The sequence below is a fragment of the Marmota flaviventris genome, chromosome 10 (genome assembly GCF_047511675.1).
Source record: "Marmota flaviventris isolate mMarFla1 chromosome 10, mMarFla1.hap1, whole genome shotgun sequence".
NCBI lineage: Eukaryota > Metazoa > Chordata > Mammalia > Rodentia > Sciuridae > Marmota > Marmota flaviventris.
Window position 1 is genome coordinate 115,332,603 of NC_092507.1, and position 15,637 is coordinate 115,348,239.

A 15,637-nucleotide genomic window follows, 5' to 3' on the forward strand; every position below is an offset into this window, starting at 1 on the left:
GGTATTTCAGCTTCTATGGTATGGAGTCAGATCTGTGCACTTCCTTGCTTTATGTTGCCGAGACAGGCAGCTCTTCGTATCCTGGGAATAAACAGTAGGAACACTAAACCCAGGATCATGCAGAGAGGGTTTAAAACGACTTTGAAGAAAGTGAAATGTAAAGGGAGACCTGGATGTGAATAGTAATGACCCAAAGGAAGGGGGAAGATGAAATGAATGGCAAGATCTTTGGGGGGCAGGTGTAGCTTGGAGTGTGGGAAAGGCCTGAGCATAGAGGGCAGATGAGATCACAGCAGGAGACCAGAGACCAACACACAGCCCGGGCGGGTCACCCACCCACGTTCCAGAGGTGGGAAGAGGAGGCTCTGACGATGTAGGCAATGACATGACTCAGAAGCTGGGGAGACGTGAAGATGCGCCCCCAGGCCTGCACTTTGAACTCCGCCTTGGTGCCTTTACATCGACTTCTTGTTTCAGAACATCATGGCCCCATATGAGCAGAGCAAACCAGACGAAAAAGTCTCGGAATGAGGGGTAAAATCTGGAGGACGTGAATAATGAATGATCTGCAGCATGATTCCTGGATCTGAGATAGAACTGACAAAACCTCTGAACTTTATCTCCTCCCCCCCAGCTTTACTGAGAAATAACTGAGGAAGAAAAACTGTGTATATTTACAGGGTATATGATGCTTTCATATAGTACCTCTTATAAATGATGGCTGGAATCAAGCTGATTTACTTATATGGCTCACATAGTTTTCCTTTTGCTGTGTGCACGGTGAGAACACTGGGGATCTGTTCTCTGAGCAGCTTTGGCGTCTACACTACATTATTGATCCCCATCCTCTTTGAAGTACACGTCTGCCTTGCCTTCCAACATGCCACCAGCTCTTGCCTCTTTCCTCTAGTGCTCTGACCTTGCTCTCTAAGTCTCCCTTTTCCTCTTTCTCCTCTCCCCCACTCCTGACGGTCTGAACTCTGCATGGCTCCTCGGCCGCCTTCTTACCACTCCACCTGCCCCCTCCGACTGTCTCATCCTATTCACAGCATCAGTTGCCATCTGTATTCTGACGCCGAACACGTTATTGTCTGGAGCTCTGACCTTTCATCTAAGCTCCAGGCTCATATATTCAATTAAACATCTCCATTTACATATCTCATGAGTCCCTCAAACTCAGCACTTCCCACACTCACTCACAATCTTCTCACCTACTCTGACCTCCTCCTACTCCTCCTCCTCCAGTGTCCCCAGTCTCTGTAATGATACCATCAGTCCCCTACTTTCCTGGCCCAGAAATCTAAGAGTAGTTGAATCCTCATCTGTTTTGATTGGGTTTTTAGTGCACATATGTCAGATTTGAGGCTTTCCAGCATCTTTTAAATAATTTGCATGCAATGATCTTTACCTCCCAAACTAGAAGTATAATCTCAGTTTCTCTTGCAGGATGGATGGATGCAGGTGATTTGGTTTTACCCTGTCTGATGCTCCAAGTAAGGCTTCAATTGGAAGTCCTTAGCATGATATCCAGGCACCCGTGGAACTTCCATCTTGCCGATAGAGCTGGCTTTAGAAGAGTTTGTGCTCTTGGCAATAGTGGCAATGGAAAAGTAAGAGTCCTGACACAGTTGGCATTAGTGCTGCAGATACAGTGATTGCATTGCAATCAGGTCTTGTCATCCTGTGTTTGGTGGCCCAAGCAGTGAACTTAAATCATTCAGAAGAGTTTTGCTGTGTGGTGCGTGATATGTGTTAGTGGGTAGGGGAGGAGGTGTGGGGCACATGGTGGTATAAATGTGTGTGGGAGGAGGTGGAGGGCACATGGTGTATGTGGTGAGGGAAGAGGTATGGGGAGCATAGTGGTGTAAGTGTGTGAGGGAGGAGGTGTGAAGAACATGGTGTATGTGGGTGAGGAAGGAGGTATGGGGTACCTGGTGTATGTGGTGTGGGAGGTCGTGGAGGGCACATGGTGGTGTATGTAGTGTGGGAGGAGGTGTGGGGCACATTGTGGTGTTATGTAGTGAGCAAGCAGGTATGGGGCACATGATGGTATATGTGATCTGGAGGAAATGGGAACATGGTGGTATATGTGGTGAGGGAATAGGTGTGTGGAGCATAGTGGTGTAAGTGTGTGAGAGAGGAGGTGTGAAGAACATGGTATAACTGGGTGAGGGAGGAGGCGTGGGGAACATGGTGTATGTAGGTGAGGAAGGAGGTGTGGGGCACCTGGTGTATGTAGTAGGGGAGGAGGTGTGGGGCACATGGTGGTGTTATGTGGTGAGCAAGCAGGTATGGGGCACATGGTAGTGTATGTGGTCAGGAGGAAATGGGAACATGGTGGTGTATGTGGTGTGGGAGGAGGTGTGGGGCACATGGTGGTGTATGTGGTAGGGGAGGAGATGTGAGGAACATGGTGTAAGTGGTGTAGGAGGAGATGTGGGGAACGTGGTGTGTGTGGTCAGGAGGGAGTGGGAACATAGTGGTGTGTGTGGGAGGGGAGGAGGTGTGGGGAACGTGGTATGTGTGGGAGGGGAGGAGGTGTGGGGAACATGGTGTGTGTGGGAGGGGAGGAGGTGTGGGGAACGTGGTGTGTGTGGTAGAGGAGGAGGTGTGGAACACATGGTTTTGTATGTGGTGGGCAAGGAGGTGTGGGGATCACAGTGATAGACTTCTATGAGTTTGGGCTGGTCTTTTGTTTTATTTAGCCTTTCCAGTGATCTCTGAGTTCTTATTTTTAATAAAGTCTCTTTCTCCTTAAATTAGGAGGAGTATATTTTGTTATTTGCAGTAAGAATCTTCACCAATTCCAGAGATTTCAGATAATTGATTTCTGGTAGAAAGTCTGTGTTTTGAGCTGTGCACCTGTGCAGGGAAGGAAGTGGTGAGCAAGAACTAGAAATGGGAGGGGCTGGAGGAGTTCAGGGACTGTTCTTCTAGACTTTGATTATTTGATGTATTTGTACTCCTAAAAAAACAGTTTCTGTATAGTGAACCTATAAATATTCTAAGAAGGCAGGGCAGAGCAATGGAAAAATAAATGTATATCTTAACCGAAAACAGTAGGGTTAAAATTCTAATTAGACCATAAGTCATGGAAAAAGTGCCTTGAGATTTCTAAGTCCCAGCACATACATTATGTATTTGTTTACTTATTTATGCAGTACTGGGGTGCTGCTGTATCATTGAACTACATCCCCATCCCTTTTAATTTTTTATTTTATGACAGGGTCTTGCTCAGTTGCTTAGGTTGGTCTCAAATTTGTGACCCTTCTGCTTCAGCCTCCCACATTGCTGGGAACACAGGCATGTGCCACCATGTCTGGCAAGAACCCTCACTTATGAGGCACGAGTAATATATTGCATAGAGTAGCTGTGAGGTTACATGAAATAACCTGTGGAAGGGACCTAGCCCTTAGTGGCTGAGTGATAAAGGTCAGTTCTTTGTGCTACAGGCAATCGGGGACTGTAGAAAACGGTCCAAGTGTTGAATACACGGGTGTGATCTGTGAGATATGACTTCTCCATTACATTGGCCTAATAATCCACATTTTATATTCTCGCTTAATAAAAATCTAATTCTAAAAGGACCAGTCCAAGTACTTTTTGTTCCCTAATGGATCCTTCTCAATTTCATTTGGCTGGAAGTATTTAATTCCACCTCTGAAATATTATTTTGTATGTCACATTTGGAATTGATGGCACAGTACATAGATCCCTAGGATGAAAGAGTAGAAAGGTATTTCAGTGAGCATCAAGCAGAGCCTCTGAAGTTTTAAGTCTAATCTTTATCTTTGGCAAGTTGATACATTACTATAGATTAAAATTCAGACAGTATTAAGAAGGACAATAAAGAGTAGCTCTCTGCCCCACTCCCAAATCTCACTCACCAGCAGTACCTACTTTTAAAAGTCTTTTCTAATATTATGATCTAGTCCTTTGCTTTTCAATTTTAGTTATTATCTATTGATTTTCCTCAATAGAAGATCAACAATTTTTTTGGTTGTAGATGGGCACAATACCTTTATTTTGTTTATTTACTTTTTTATGTGGTGCTGAGGATCGACCCCAGTGCCTCACACGTTAGGTGAGCATGCTCTACCACTGAGCCACAACCCCAGCCCCTGAACTTGTGTTTTCTTACACCTATAATTTCTTATGTTGCAAGACATTTGCGTCTCCTAAGTATATGTGATTCTCCCTTCCTGTTTCTCCAGTATATTCATTTCAAAATCTCTGGTTAAATCAATATCTGGTGTTTTACATTTCTATAACCACACAAATATAACTCACAGTTACGCCCTGTACGATGTTTACATTTTCTCACACACATACAGCACACATTTTTTCCCCCTTTGGAAATATTCTTTCTTGAGATTTATGTCCTCCTATTTAAATTTGGACAGATTGCTCACTATTCTTGTACAAGTCAAAGTTCAGGGGCTTCTCAGCACTCTCATTGTGAGGTATTATGGACAAATGTTTGTGTTTTCCTAAAGCTCACGTTGAAATTCTAAACACCTGTGTGATGGTATCAGGAAGTGAGGCCTCTGGGACCTAGGTAGATTACATCCTAATAAATAGGACTCCAGAACACCCACTTCATGTGACAATGCAGCCGGAACAGGACCATCTATGAACCAGGATTCAAGTTTGCACCAGATACTGAATCTACTCACACCTTGGTTTTAGACTTCTCCGCCTCTAGAACTGTGAGACATAAATGTCTGTGTTTGAAGACCCCTGGTATTTTTGTTATGGAGGCTCAAATGGACTAAGACATGGAGATATCTGAAAAATTTTGTTGCTTCCTTACATTTACAGGTAATTAATTGCCAGCTAGGTATCCAACACCAGCCTGAATTTTGTTTTCCCTCAAATACTAAAATAATTGTTCCACTTTCACTTCTTCCAGTGCTGTCTGTGTCAAGAAGGCTAATGCCATCTGTAATCCTAATCTTTAAATGGGATGTCTTCTTCCTAAGGAATATTTTAGGATCTTCAGTCTCTTTGGTATTTTGTAATTTAAAGGATTTGCCTGGAACAGAAGAAAGATCTAAAATCAATCATCCCTAGAATGATTCTATCTGTGATTCTAAAAGAAGAACAAATTAAATTCGTAGTAAGTAGAAAGAAAGAAATAGTGCAAACCACAGCTGAGATCAATGACATTGAAAACAGAGAATCAGTAGAGTAAGTCAATTGAAACCAAAAGCTAATTCTTTGAAAAGATCAACAAAATTGATAAACCAACCCAGACTAGCTAAAAAGAAAAGACAGAAAACAGATAACTAATATCTGAGACATAAAAGAAGAGATATCACTACAGATTCCATAGACACTGAAAGGCTAATATGATCACAAATCCATGTCCTCAAATTTGATAACCTAGATGAAATGGACCAGTTCCTTCCAAAACACAGCCTGCCAAAACTCACAAAAGAAGAAATAAAGAATCCTACTAGATCTTTATTTATTGAAGAATTTGAATCAGTAATTAATAACCTTTTATAACGTAAAGCACCAGGTTCACACAGGTTCACTGGTGGCTCTGCCAAACACTGATGCAAGAAATTATACAAAGTTTCTATAGTCTCTTTCAGAAGTTAGAAGCAAAGAGAATACTAAGTTATCTTATGAAGGTAGAATTATCTCATATCCCTACCAAACAAAGACTTTATATGGAAAGAAAATCACAGGCCACTGTCTCTCGTGAATATACATGCAAAATTCCTCAGCAAAATATTAGCCAGTTGAATCTAGCAACATATAAAAACAATTATAAATCACGACCAAGTGAGAATTGCCCTTATATGCAAGGCTGTTCAACATTAGAAAATCAGTTAATGTAATCTCTTATATCAACAGGTTAAAGAAGAAAGATCCAGAATTCATCTATGAAAGGGAGGGGGCATATGAATAAAGGGATTAGCAAGGATGGTGGAATGTGATGGACATCATTATCCAAAGTACATGTATGAAGTCACGAATTGGGTGTCAACATACTTTATGTACAGAGATATGAAAAATTGTGGTATATATGTGTAATAAGAACAGTAATGCAAAAACAAAAACAAAGTACATGTATAAAGACATGAATTGATGTGAACATACTTTACATACAAAGATATGAAAAATTGTGCTCTATATGTGTAATAAGAATTGTAATGCATTCTGCTGTCGTATTTAAAAAATAAAATCAATTATAAAAAAGAAGAAAGATCACATGATCATGTTAATAAATGCAGAAAAACATTTGACAAAGGCCAATACCCAATCATGAGAATGTGGCAAATTAGGGATAGGGGAGTCTTCTCAACTTGATCAAAATTGTCTACAAAAAATCCTACAGCTAACATCATAATGGTGAAAAACTCAAAGCTTTCCTGCTGATATCAAGAACAAGGCAAGACCTCTCTTACTACTTCTTTTGAACATATATTGGAAGTCCTAGCTAAGGAAAGGAAGGAAATTATGCAAGAAAATGGAATAAAAGGAGTATAGATTAGATAGGAAGAAATAAACTGCCTTTGCACATGATATGGTCATCTTGGAAGAAAATCTGAAATAACTAAAGAACTGGAACCAGTAAGTGATTATAACAGTAAGTACACAAGATTAATATACAAAAAGATATAGGATTCATATACAAAAATCAATTGCTTTTCTATACATAAGCAATAAATGGAATTTAAAATTGAAAAAAAGACAGTATCATTTGAATTAGCACCATCAAAAATGAAGTACTTAGGTATAAATCTATCCATGTCATATATATATCTATATCTATATATATATAGATATATCTATATATATCTATCTCTCTCTCTCTCTCTCTCTCTCTCTCTCTCTCTATATATATATATATATATATATATATATATATATATATAGTATTTTGTAATTTAAAGGATTTGCCTGGAACAGAAGAAAGATCTAAAATCAATCATCCCTAGAATGATTCTATCTATGATTCTAAAAGACCCAAGTTAAATTTGTAGTAAGTAGAAGGAAAAAAATAGTGCACATCACACACAAACACACACACACACACACTGTGTGTGTATGTATATAGATGAGTAAAACAGCAGAACTCTGAAAAAATGAAAATAAATCGAAGAAGAACTAACTAGAGGGAGATATATTCCATGTTAATGGTGAGAAAGATTCGATATTTTCAAGATGTTGCATCTTCCGACTTCATATATACATGCAATGCAATCAAAATCCCCGAGAGTTACTTTGTGAATATTCACAAATGGACTTTAAATTTTATACAGAGAAGCAAGAGAGCTAGAAGAACCAACACTACTGGAGAAAAATGACCAGTTGTAGGAGCTGATGCTCCCCAACTTAAAGCTACAGTAGTCAAGATAGTGTGATGGTGGCAAAAGAATAGATGAAGAAATCAGTTAGACCCACATCAAACCAAATTAATCGATCTTTAACAAAGGAACAAAAGTAATACAATGGATGAAATCTACTCTTTTCAGCAAGTGATACTGGACACTGGGTATCCACATGCATTAAATAATAATAATTTAAATAGACTTTCTATCCTCCACTAAAAAATAATGCAAAATAGATTATAATCTAAGCATAAAGTATAAAACTCTTAGATGATAACATAGAAGAAAAATGAGATGACATTCAGTATGACTAGCTCTATCTATCTATCTATCTATCTATCTATCTATCTATCTATCTATCTATCACTCATCTCTCTATTTTCCAGTACTGGGATTAAACCCAGGGGCACTTTTACCACTGAACTACATTCCCAGCCCTTTTTATTTTTCACTTTTGAGGCAGGGTCTTGCTAAGTTGTCCATATTGGCCTCAAACTGTGATCCTCCTGCCTCAGCCTCTATGGGGGCTGGGATTTTTAGATATATTTTTATACACAGCCTCCTGAGTGGCTGCATTTTTAGTGGCAATGACTCTTTAGATATACTGCATGGACTTGAGCCATGAAAGGAAAAACTGATAAGCTGGACTTCATGAAAATTAAAAACTTCTGCTCTGCAAATAACTATCAAGAAAATGAGAAGCTACAGACTGAAAGAAAATATCTGAAAGAACCACATATGATAAGTACCCTGAATATGCAGAAAACTCTTAAAATTCAACAAAAAGAAAAGTAAGACCACTATTAAGGAAGAGGCCAAACACTTTAAGAGACTCTTCACCAAAGAAGGTAGACAAATGACAAATATATATGTGGGGAAAAAAATGGTCCACATCAACATTATCAGGACCTGCAAATTAAAGCCACAATGAGATGCCAGTGCATATCCATCTGCCCAAGTTTGGAACACTGACAACACCAAATGAACTGCAAGGATATGGAACAACAGGAACTCTATTTTGCTGCTAGTGGAAATGCAATATGGTAGACACTTTGGAAGACCATCCTGTGGTTTCTTATAGAATTAAACATACTTTTACTTTATGATATTGGAATAACACTCCTTGGTATTTACACAAAGGAACTGAAAACTTAGGTTTATATAAAAATCAGCACAAGGCTATTTATGGCAGCTTTATTCATAATAGTCAAACTTGGAAGACTTTATCCTTCAGTAAGAGAATGGATAAACAAACTGTAGTGCATCCAAATGATAGAATATTATTCAGCACTCAAAACGAATGAGACATTAAAGCATAAACAGACATGGAGAAAACTTAAATGCATATTACTAAGTGAAAAAGCCAGCCTAAAAAGCCTGCTTGATGTGTGATGCCAACTCCAGTACATTCCGGAAAAGGCGAAATGATGGAGATAGAAAAAAGATCAGTGGTTGCCAGAGGTCGGTGGGTGGTGGGGGCAAGCATGAGTAGGCAGAGCACTGTTTATGTTTTGCTGAGGTGGAAGCTTAAGTGTAATTCATTTTTTTTCAGACCTATAGAATGCACAACACCAAGTGAACCCTAAGGTGAACTGTGGACTTTGGGCAGTACTGATGTACTCATGGAGGTTCATCAGTGGTAAAAACAGTGTAGGTTCATCAGTGGTGGCCAATGTGACAGGGATGTTGAGGTTACAGGAGGCTCTGCATGTGTGGGGAAGGGGGACCATGGGAAATCTGGACTTTGGGCTCAGTTTTTCTGTGAACCTAGAGTTGATTTTAAAAATAAAGGTCTGGGGCTGGGGCTATAGCTCAGTTGGTAGAGTGCTTGCCTTGCATGCACAAGGCCCTGGGTTCAATCCCCAGCACCCCAATAAATAAATAAATTCTGTTAAAAACTTAAGGAATAAAGTTATGTGCTTTTCCTTGTGCTATGCCATTGTTTATTAAATGAGATATTATTTCCTAGATAACTTTCTTTTCTCCATTCTCTCGGTTTACCCTTCCCCGAGCACTTGTTAGCTAGTTATCATTCATTCTAGCATAAGCCTTTATTGTCTGCCTTTTCTTTTCTTTTTTCCCATTCCAATTGTCTTCCAGTTTTCACTTTTATGGAGATCTTCAACTTTATCTACTACCACTCTATTAACTATGATTTTTTTTCTGCTATCACATTCATAAAGTAAATCTCTAAAAATCTCTTTTATTACTGTTTCATTTTCACATTTATCAGCCTACTTTTTTGGTTCATTGATGCAATGCCTTTTCTTATTTCTGTGATGACTGTGTTGTATTCGACCCTGCACTTTGTGCCTATTTCTTTTAAGTTCTTTCTCCCTCAGCCACCTTTTAAATAAGAGGCTTTTCTGAATGTGATTGTCTGTTTGCTCATATTTAACACACACACACACACACACACACACAAATTGGAGTTCTTGGTGTGTGAATCAGATTTATTTATCAATTAGTTTTATTATAGCATTAGCAGGACAGTGTTTGACTGTTTGTCTTGAGGACCCAAAATGTCAGTAACCATGGTGTTTCTCTCTCTTGGGCCAGTCATGGTGGGTGGTGGGGTGGGGCGTTTGAGGCTTCTGGTTACTCCCACCTGCCTGTTAGCATTCTGGGAGTCAGTGAGAAGAGGGCTTGGGGATCCCATTTTTTTTCCTGTATAGACTTTTACTTGAGCATGTTGCCTGTGCTCCACACTTCTGTGCCTTGTGTCCCCCACTGGGTATCTCTGATTACAAAACTGGAGGACAAAGACTTATCTTGCTGCCCAGGATGCCACAGTGCACCTGATCCTCACAAAGACCTTTAATAACCGTGCTTTCTTACACTTATTTAGCCCACTTTTATGGAAACTACTGTGTCTCTTTGGGGTTGTGTGGTATGAGCACAATTTTTGTTGGGTTCTCCCAATGGGGGGCCTTTTCTTGTTCACTAAGTTGGTCATGCTGAATCCATCCATTTTCCATCTTCTAGAAATGCATGGATCGCTCTCCTCACTGCTGTCCTTGTTGGTACGTTGTAGTTTTATGAGATCCACGCATTCGTTCAACACATATTGTTTAGGGACCTTCTCTGTGCCTGGCATTGTGTCAGGTGAAGTGGGTGCAGGGAGAAATTCCTGCCCTCAGGGGGCTTACATTTTTGGAGCAGGGAGTCAGAGGATAGATAAGTCAAATAGACAGTGTGTCAGATAATGGTCAATGCCACATGTCGGGGAAAGTCATGTAGGGAGGGGGCAGACAACATGCTGGTCACAGTGACCTCAGTGATAAGGGGCTTCTTCTGGCAGAAGCTTGGTGATGAGGCTTGCAGCAAGAGATGAAAGAGGCCCTGCAGCTCTTGACTGATCACTGGTGTGGTTAGATGCTCTTCCTGAGCTCTCAAGAGCATCTGCAGCATGGTTTAGTAGAACTGCTTTCATAATGTGTCATTGTCATTATTAAATTATGTGTCTCTTCCCCTGACTTGACACAGCCACTCAGCAGCTGGAACCCTGTCTTCCTTTTATATCCCAGAACCTAATACATCGTAGGAAGTGTTCAGAATGTCATTGTTGATTCAATGAATAAGAGATGAGATCCTCATTCAACAGTCAAGCCCCAGTGTTCCGGCAGAGCTGACTCACACGGGACCCTTTCTTAGACATCTGTCACTCCAGCGCTTTCCTCCAAGCCACAAAAGCCTCTCATTCCAGCCGGGCTCCTCCACCTCTCCCATACTCTTCCTCATCTGTCCTTTTAAAAACAGTTTTAAAAAGATACCCACCCACCTTCTTTTCTCAGTCTCCAATACAAGTCTTCACCTCCCAGCTTGGGTAAAACTGTTGTGATAAAATATTACTGTATTTCTATCACTTTAGTAATTTTGAACGATCGTTCTTTGCACAGCTGTCGTAAGTTCTTGACTTACTTGTATGGGATCACCCTATTCTGACAGTCGCCCTTTAATGGGCTCATTTTACACTTGAGGATGTGGGCACTTTGGAAGGTTGTGATATGCTGGCTATCACACAGTTACCCAATGACAGCGCCAGGATCTGTTTCTGGCTATACAGCTGTCAGCTGTAGCAGCAAGTCAACACAGTGGGGAATCCTTGAGGCATTCAGAATCACTGACATGGGGAAGGTAGGCGTTGTTCCTTCCAAGCAGATGTCAAGTGCAGGAAATGCGGGGTGGGCTTCCTTTGTTTTATAAGGTACGTCTCAAGAGCGATCATTTTTAAGGTTTCATTTGCGTAAGCAATTTCCCTTTTGTTTGACACCCCCATCTTTCCTCCTCTCCTAGATCATTCTCATCAACGTGAAGCAGTCTGTGATTCCTCCCATGTTAGAAAAACAAGGAAACAGACCAAAAAAAAAAAAAAAAAAAAAATCCAACAACCTTCTCCATCTTATGCCTCCCTCCATTACATTTCTCTAGCTCTTTTACAGCAAAAGAGTAGGGTTTTACTTTCTTTCTTCCTTTTCTCTCCATCTACTTGAATTGAACTTTTTTTCCCTTATCATTTGCCATCAAATCTAGCATTGATGCTGGTCACCATGGCACACTCTTGGAAGCTAAGGAAGGAGGATTGCAAATTCAAAGTCAACCTCGGCAACTTACCGAGGTCTTAAGCAACTTAATAGGATCCTGTCCCCTCCCCCCACAAAAAAGAAAAGAAAAGATAGAAAGAAAAAGAAAGAAAAGAAAAAAAAGGCTAGGGATATGGCTCAGTGGTTAAGCGCCCCTGGGTTCAGTCCCTGGTACCAATAAAAACAAAACAAAATGAAACAAATAAAACAACAACAAAAAACTAGTAATGTCACTGTCATTGGTGACCCCCACATTGCTAATTCTATGTCCTTTCTGCAGTCTTTATCTTACCTAGCATCTCAGAAACATTCAATATATTTGATCTCTTTCTCCTCCTTAACACCACTTTTCCTTGTTTTCTATGTTTTTCACTAACCACTTTCTAAGGCTGGCCAACCTTCTTCCCCATGGGATAGATATTGGAATGCCCAGAAGGTTAGCTTGGGCTTCTTGTTTCTCTCTGCATTTCCTACTTTGGTGGAAGTCACTGATCCTTATGGCTTAACTACTACTACTTTTATGTAAATGACTCTCAAATTTCCATCTCTGGACTAGCACTCTCTCCTGAACTATATCTGAGTACCCGAAGTCCCCTGGAAACCCTAAGTGGTGTCTCCAACTTCACATGTCCAAATTCAAATTTCTTTTGTTTCTTCTAACATATCCCAAATCTTCCCTTAGACATCCTTCCACTTCTCAGTATCAGTAGCAGCAACTTGATATTACTCAGTCCAAGAATCAAAGTGTTTTTCTTACCTCTTTTTTATTTTCAGGACTCCACATCTGATCTATCAGTTAATCCTATTGGCTATAACATATATGAAAAAAAAAAAAAAAAAAAAATATATATATATATATATATATATATATATATATATATATATATATATATATATATATATATTATTACAGGTGTATTATCACTCTCCTTACAGGTGCCTCCTAACTGGCCCTCTCACCTCCACCATGTTGCCATTTAGGCACAAAGAATGATGTATAAAAAATGAAGCATATCTTGCACTTCTCAGCTCAGAATCCTCTTGTTTCAATCAAGTTAGAGCAGATTGCGTTGCAGATGATTTACGGACACAAGGTCTGTCCTTCCTCTCCGACTTCATCTCCATCTACTCTTCCTTTCTGACCATCCTCTCCAGCCACGTTGATACCTCCAACTTCCTTGAATGTGGGGGCTCCCCCATGTTTTAGGACCCTTGCACTTTGGGTCTTCTCTTCCTGGAAACCTCTTGGTTCCAACAGGTGCTTACCCACCTCCTCACAAACCTCTGTTTAAACTTTATGTTTTCATTTTCTGGTCTCTATCTTCTCTGATCACTCTAGTTTTTACTTCTTTTCAATTTGTATTTTCATTAATGCACATGAATTATACAGAGTAATGGGCTTCGTTGTGGCATTTCTGAACGTACATATAACACGCCCCGTTGCCCTCCTCTATCCTCCCCTCTCCTGATTTTCTTCCTCTTTTCTAATAGGCTTTCTTTTACTTTCACGTTGCTTTTTTTTTCCCTCCATAGCTTGTACACAAGAGAAAAACATGTGATAACTTGTCTTTCTGAGTTTGCCTTATTGTGTTTAACATGATGATCTCCAGTTCCATCCATTTTCCTGCAGATGACACAATATCACTCTTTTTGACTGAATAATGCTCCACTGGGTATATATACTCATGTTCTTTGTTCTTAGAGCCTCGGCTGATTCCATAACATGTCTATGGTGAGTTGTGCTGTCATAAGCATGGGTATGCAGATACGCTGACTCGGTATGCTGACTAATTCCTTTGGGTGTATATAGAGGAATGGGTAGTGGAATCATATGGTAGTTCCATTCTTAGTTTTTTGAGGATCCTCTGCACTAATTTCCACCATGGTTGTCCTAATTCATATCTCTGCCAACAGTGTATGAGAGTTCCTTTCTCCCTCATCTTCTCCAGTATTTATTGATTTTTTTTTTTTTTTTTGTATTCTTAATGACAGTCTTACTGACTAGGACCAGATGGAATCTCAATGCAGTTTAATTTGCATTTCCCTAATGGTAAAGATGTTGAATTTTTTTTTCATAAATTTAGTGGTCATTTGTATTTATTTTTGAAGTACTTTATCAGTACCTTTGCCCATTTATTGGTTAAGTTATTTGCTTGAATGTTTTGAGTACTTTATATATTTTCAATATGAGTCCTGTCAGAAGAATAGTTGGAAAATATTTTCTTCTATTCCGTTGGCTCTCTCTTCACTCTTTTGGTTTTTTGGTGTGCAAAACTTTTTCATTTGATGCAATTAAATTTGTTGATTCTTGCTATTATAACCTGAATCTATTTGGGAAGTCCTATTTGGGAAGTTTTTGCCTGTGTCTGTATCTTGAAATACTTCCCGAAGTCCTCTTCTATCGGTTTCAAAGTTTCAGGTCTTACATTTAGGCCTTTGATCCATTTTCAGTTGAGTTTTGTACAGAGTGAGAGATGGGGACCTAATTTCAATCTTATACATATGGATATCTAGTTTTTCCAGTACCATTTGCTAACATATGTTTTTGGTAACTTGTCAAGAATCACATGGCCATGACTATGTGGGTTTATTTCTATATCTTCTATTCTATTCTATTGGTCTGTGTTGTTTTTTTTTTTAATACAATTACTATGCTGGCTTTGTTACTGTGGCTCTGTGGTATGTTTTGAAAATCACTGTGATGATATTTCTAGCATTCTCTTTTTGTTCATGATTCCTTTGGCTAATCGAGGCCTTTTTTTTTGCTCCCATATAAATTTCTGATTCTGTGAAGAATGTCATTGGCTGAGCACTGTGATGCTCACCTGTATCCTCACAGCTCAGGAGGCTGAGGTAGAAGAATCTTGAGTTCAGAGCCAGTCTCAGCAAAAGCGAGGTGCTAAGCAACTCAGTGAGACCCTGTCTCTAAATAAAATACAAAATAAGGCTGGGGATGTAGCTCAGTGGTAGAGTGGCCCTGAGTTCCCCTGAGTTCAATCCCCGGTACCATCTTCACCCCCAAAATGTCATTACTAGTTTGGTAGATATTGCCTTGAATCTGTAGATTGCTTTGAGTGGTGTGGCCATTAACAGTGTTAATTATTTCAATCTATGGACATGGAAACTCTTTCAATTTTCTAGTGTCTTCAATTTCTTTTTTTTCAATATTTTATAATTTTCATTGTAGAGGTCTTTCACCTCCTGAGTTAAGTTTATTTCTAGGTATATTTTTTGATGCTGTTGTGAATGAGATTGCTTTTTTGATTTCTTTCGTAGTGAGTACGTTACTGGTGTATAGAAAAGCAGCTAAGTTTTGTTATTCTGGTTATGTATGTTTTCTTTTTATTGGTTCTTTTGGTTACCCATAATATTAAGATTTATTTTGACAAAATTATAAAAGCATGGGATATAACTTATTCTAATTCGGTGCCTGGTACTTCCCCTCTTCCCTTCCTTCTCTACTGATCTTTCTGATGTTTACTTATAGATTTGTTTAAATTAGTGTATTGCTTCTGATTTTTGAACATTGAGTTTTGTATGCTTTTTTCTTACCAAACTTGTTTATTAGTTTTCAGAGTATTTGGGTGGAGTGTTCAGAGTCTTCTAAGCATGGAATCCTCTCATCAGTCAACAAAGATAATGACTTTCGCTTTCCCTTTCCTATTTGTATCATTTTTCTTTCTTTCTATTACCTAATTACTGTGGCTA

General features: G+C 39.4%; 1 protein-coding gene and 1 non-coding gene across 6 annotated transcripts in view; both read left to right on the forward strand.

Moving 5' to 3' along the window:
- Aim2 (absent in melanoma 2) overlaps nucleotides 1-15,637 on the forward strand; it is a 74,742-nt gene that overhangs the window by 31,092 nt on the left and 28,013 nt on the right. The window contains exon 1 of one of the 5 annotated variants that reach the window (XM_027950758.2): nucleotides 1,447-1,610. The exons of the other annotated variants lie outside the window; for them this stretch is intronic. The gene's annotated coding sequence lies outside the window, so the exon portion shown is untranslated. Of the gene's footprint in view, nucleotides 1-1,446; nucleotides 1,611-15,637 lie in introns of those variants that run through there. 5 annotated transcript variants of the gene reach the window in all.
- Nucleotides 9,147-9,220, forward strand: Trnaa-ugc (transfer RNA alanine (anticodon UGC)). The gene has a single exon. It is a non-coding gene; the product is annotated as a tRNA-Ala (tRNA).